A 5,748-nucleotide genomic window follows, 5' to 3' on the forward strand; every position below is an offset into this window, starting at 1 on the left:
ATGAATTGGATGCTTACAACTATTCAACCCTTTGGCTATGGTAATGTTAATCATGTTGTCATTGTTTCTTTTGATACACAAAACTTTACCTTCCCAATAATAGAGTAGCATTTGCATCTTGGTATGCAATGGGTACATAGAAGATATGTAGAAGATTAGTTTTTTTCTTCAAATATAACATATTATTAAAATTAATATTATTTATGGAAAAAAAATTAGTGTATAGTTGATCATATATATTAATTAATTACAAATACAAATTTGATTGTTAAATTTTCAATAAATTAATAAATATAATAACATATGCATACACACATGTTGATATTACTTTAAATTTATCTTTAATCTTAATGAATATTTATGATGAACATTGCATTAATTCATAGATTCTCATAGCAAAAAAGAAGAGATCATTTCTATAAAAGGTAAACTACATTTTGAATGAAGTAGAGGAAAAAATTCAAAGAGGACAAAAAGGATATTAAAAAAAATTACATAATATTTAGGTCCAAAAGAATGAAACATATTATTGTAAAATAAATTGAAAAATATCTAAAAGTATATGTAATTTGAAACTCGATGAATTGTTATTTTAATAAACATACAATTTTATATTAATTTTTTAAAACTTTTTTCATATTAAAAAATCAATCAAATAATTAATAAAAATTTCAACAAAATATAAATACCTTAATTTTAAAAACCAAAACCTATCCTCTCAAATTACAAGATTTTTTCATATTTTAAAATCAAACAACTATTTAATAGTATGTTCTTGTGAACACTAAACATAATGAAAATAAAAAATGTAAAACTGTGGTGTTTTTACAAACTACACATTAAATATGAAATTAGGAAATTTTATAGAAACTACCGATTAGATATATTAAATTTTGATCCTATATGCATAACATTTTTAACTTGTGTATTTTTTATGGCCACTATATTTATATATACCACGGTGACTTTTTTGGCATTGATGAAGAAACTTGACGTCAAACATTGAATTCTAGTCGATATCTTCACACATAAGAAGTATATTTGCTAATTAGTTTTATTATGAAATTATTGTATTTCAAGATTCAATATTTATTAAATAGTGGCTCTCACTATTTTCTAAATACTAAATTTTTAGATGTGCTTATTTTGTTTTTTATAGTTTAGGTAATTGCAATGCACTTATATAATATATATGCCACAATGTGTGTGATCCATAAGGATTTGAAGAAGACTAAGAATGATAATTTTGGAGATTGTATATTGCACATTTCTCTCCTCCTTTCATGCACAATTTGGAGTAGGCTCTTCACTAAAACATTGATATCAGGTCACAATGTTAGAGCAACAACAGTTTCCATTAGTTGTGCAGAATTTATCTGGTCAAACATTCCTTGGTTCTAGATCTTCACCAAACTGGCAGGTTAGTTAGAATTCCTTACTGTGTCCTCAGCAAAAGCTATCAACGCCTTTGTAGGGTTATTGTGGTTCACAAAGTTCACTTTTAAATGCATCTAAATGGAGAAATCTGACTGTGGCAATTCCAAACCTTTCAACCATTTATGTTCCAACACCTTCAAAGAAATGTGTGAAAGGTTTCATGATTGATTTTTTGATGGGTGTCTACTACTAAATCCAAAATGGCAACTGCCTCCATTTAATGAGTCAAGTTGTTGATTAAGAATTAGGATGAAATGTTGAAGTCTAGTCATCTTTCTGAGCTATACAATGGCATTAGCGATTGTTTTGGTCAAACAATCAAGGATAAAGGTATCATTCCTTTACAGAGAGAAAATTCTGCCAATGTCATTCGCTATTTCCCCACTCGGGAGCTCAACTTTCCCTTTAAGGATTACTTTAAGAACTTAATCAATTTTAAGAAGGACAAGAATGGCTATTGGAAATGGTTTGCTGGAAATCTTGCTTCTAGTGGTGTGGCTAGTGCATCATCTCGTCTTTCTATTCTTTTTTGGAATATGCTCAAACAAGGTTGGCTAATGATGCCAAGGTTGCAAAGAAAGGAGGAGAGAGACAATTCAATGGAGTTTTTGATATATATCATAAAACTCTAAAGAAAAATGATGTTGTTGATCTTTACCATGGATTCAACATCTCATGTGTGGAGATTATTGTGTATTGTGGTTAATACTTTGGAATGCATGATTCCCTAAAGCCAATTTTTTTGGTTGGGGATCTTTAGAATAACTTCCTTGCAATTTTTCTTCTTGGTTGGGGTATTATAATTGGTGTTGGTCTTGCTTCATATCCTATTAACATTGTACATAGAAGAATGATGATGACATCTAGTGAGGTGATGAAATACAAGAGTTCTTTGTATGCTTTTCAATAGATTTTGAAGAAGAAAGGTGCAAAGTCTCCATTCAAGGGTGTTTATGCAAATATTCTGTGAGTTTTCGCTAGAGTCTTAGCTAGATATGACTAGCTTCAATTAATTCTTCTTGGAAAGAAGTATAGCTTTGATGGAGGCTAAGATTATGATGGTGATGAAAATTTATTTAGACATTATTTTTTGGTGGTTTGGACCACTTTTTTGGTTCCTTACAATAAAACCATTTAGCTAAACTAGTTACAATTTCAAGTACATTAGGAACCAATGCAAGTTCACTTGAGTTTGCCATCTAGAAATTGCATATGGGTATTTGATATCTTGTCAAGCACAATATTTTCTTATTTGATATTTTGAGAAAAATAATTCCTTCTATTTTGCAAAAAAAATGGAATAATTAGATTGAAATTTCAAATCAGAGTCAAAATTTGGTATCAGGGCTCTGGTTCTCACAAGGCGAAGCATAACAACTTAGAGAAAATGTCTGAAGATGGAAGTCTTCAAAATTGGGAAGATCATAGATAATTAGGTGATTGATGTGCACCTCTCTCTACACAAATTGGAAGAAGCCAGAGAAGAATTGAGAAAGTCCTTAAAAAGAAGGAAGGTAATAGCCATAGCTGAAAATGGCATACACTACAAGGAGATTGATACCACACAAGTATTTTCAAATGGAGATTCCAAGGAATTTGATGCAGCAATAGCATAACTGATGGAGAAAAATAGAGCACAAGCTAAAGAAATCAGAATACTCAAGCTTGAACAAGAATCACAAGCCATAATGCTTTGTGAAGTAACTGAACAAAAGAAGAGAGCCATTGAAGACAAGGCCATGATAGAAGATGACAAGAGAAATCTTACCAATAGATTGGAGGAGAATAAAATTGAGTTTGAAAGGATCTCAAACATGCAACTGGAGACCTTAAGCCAGATGATGAATGCTCATCATGAGCTAAACATGAAAGACATTGAGATTAGTACATTGAAGATACAAAATGATCAACTGCAAAATGAATTGAAAAGAGAGAAGGAGATAGCATAAAGCTTCAATAAACCCATTGAGGTTGTCAAGTACTTTGAGCAACTACTAAAATCACCAAGGGCTAGTAATGATACTTTAGGACTTGGTTACACTAGCACTGAACAAGGAGAATCATCCAAGACTACAAAAGAAAGGAGTAACAAAGGTAAGAACACTAAATCTACTTGTCATTTCTATGGTAAAAAGGGACATACCTCTAATGTGTGCAGGAGCAAGAATGGTCATCAGCATGATAAGCCTACCAATGCAAGCTTTTGTCACAAGTGTAAGAAACAAGGGCATCAAGCACATGAATGTAGAATCAAGACCACGAGGACACCAAGATTTGAAGGTCACTGCTACAATTGCAAAAAGTATCAACATAGAGCATTTGAATGTAGATCAAAGCCTATGTGGACATCTAATCAACCTACAAGAGGAAACAACCATGGTCATCACTACAACTGGGATTACAACACTAGGTATAGCTATCACTATTGTCAAGAGTATGGACAGGTTCCTAAAAATTGTATAAGGACACATTTTAGAGGGAATTATAGCAGATGGTTAAGTCAAACTACATGTTTTAGTTGCTTGAAGACTGGTCATATTAGTAGGAACTACCCAACAAAGTCAAAAGAACCCAAGTTAGAAGTCAACAAAGGAAAAGAGAAGGTTGATGTTGAACAAATAAGAGAGCAAATTAACAAGACTTGGAAGAAGAAAGATGAGTGCAACACATCAAATGGAGGGATCACTTCACCCAAAAGGTCAAGTGATCACATCACATCCAACTAAGCAAGAATAGATGTATAGGACTGGTATGCAAAGTTGTATCCTACATCATTCCCAAAGAACAAAGAAATACTGCAAAGGAGAAATCTACATTAGAAAAGATTCCATGTCAAAATTTTGAAGAAACTGCCAAGTTACCCTTGAATGCCGAGTAAAGCTCCAATGGAAGCCAAGTTCCTAGTAGCAATTGAGTTGATGGTGGATGCCAAGTTAAGAGATGTCGATAGAAGTTGAGTGAAGTAGACATTTAGTGGATGCCAAGTAAACAAAATACAATGGGAGCTGAGTCATGTTGAATCCTTCAAGTGTCGAGTTTACAGCGAGATGCATGAAGCATTTAATGGTAGGTTTTGACAAGTGTAAGGCCAAATTTTGATCATTTGCACACTATTCAAATGTAGAGAAAAGATGAGAAAAGATAAAGAGTGATCATATAGAAACTTTGAAGCCATTTGCATCGATCTCAACAGTGATTCAGCTACATTTCAACAATCTAAGGTATTTATCAAGTGCTGAGCTATGCAGAGTTATAATTGTGTATAATGGCTTCAAGTTCAAGAAACCCCAAAGGAAAGGAAGGTCATGAGGTTCAATTAGTGAGTAATGAGGTGAAGCAACTTGAATTTAGGCCAATCCTAGAAGTTGCCTATAGAAACAACCCAGCTAGTGCATTATCCATTATCCCACCAAAAGTTGTCATGGTGAAAGATGTGAGAAAGTGTTATAACTACAAAATTGGTGCCATATGTGATCTAGAGATATTCCAAGCTTATGACAGACTATGAAAAAACAAAATTATAAAGGAGAAATTCCAAATAGTTGAGAAAAAGGGTTTGACCAATGCCCTAGTTTACCCTAGAAGATTCAAAACTAAATGGATATGGATTGTTTTGAGTAGAATTCACAATGGATATTTATGGCTGGAAATAGGACTAGTAAAGATCACAAAAAGGATAGTGCATAGGGTTACGAGTTTCCCAACCGTAGATCAGCCTTAGACCCTGTGCAGTGATTCCAAAGAAATCATTGAAAGGAATACATGTGCCAAATGGAATAAAAGGGGTATGACTATTGACACTATCATTGATCCTCTTCTAGATTTTTCTATGAGAATAATATCCCACAAATTTTATCAATCTAGCAGATTAAATAGTGTGCCATACACAGCTATTGATGTAGCCTACAAACTGGTGAAGAAAGATCACACATATGATTTGTCAAAACTTATGTTGCAACAAATAACTAAAAACCTAGGAGCAATAAGGAGGTCGAAAGGTGCTCAATGCAAATTTGGTTCATTTCTTATGTGTATATTCTTTTATGTTATGGAAGAGTTTCCTTCTATTGGAAAGGTGAATTGGAACCCTAACAAAACTATAATTACACAAATCAATGAGTTCATTGATCAGATGGGTGACAATTTTGAGGCACAAATGACAAGTTACTTTGAAGATTTTAAGAAATACATGAAGCAAAGGGTTAGAATACCAGTTTCCCTAGTGGAAAAGCACATAAATGACATATGCTTCTTAGTTGACATTGATAACACCTACATCCAAATAGCAATACCAAGAGTAATATGGCTAAG

General features: G+C 32.8%; 1 pseudogene; it reads left to right on the forward strand.

Moving 5' to 3' along the window:
* The first annotated feature begins 1,333 nt into the window (after window positions 1-1,333).
* LOC149569089 (ADP/ATP translocase 3, mitochondrial-like) lies at window positions 1,334-2,488 on the forward strand (annotated as a pseudogene).
* The last annotated feature ends 3,260 nt before the right edge of the window (window positions 2,489-5,748 follow it).

Source organism: Cupressus sempervirens, chromosome 3 (genome assembly GCF_028749045.1).
Source record: "Cupressus sempervirens isolate cs-2001-9-10 chromosome 3, ASM2874904v1, whole genome shotgun sequence".
In the NCBI taxonomy this organism is placed as follows: Eukaryota; Viridiplantae; Streptophyta; class Pinopsida; order Cupressales; family Cupressaceae; genus Cupressus; species Cupressus sempervirens.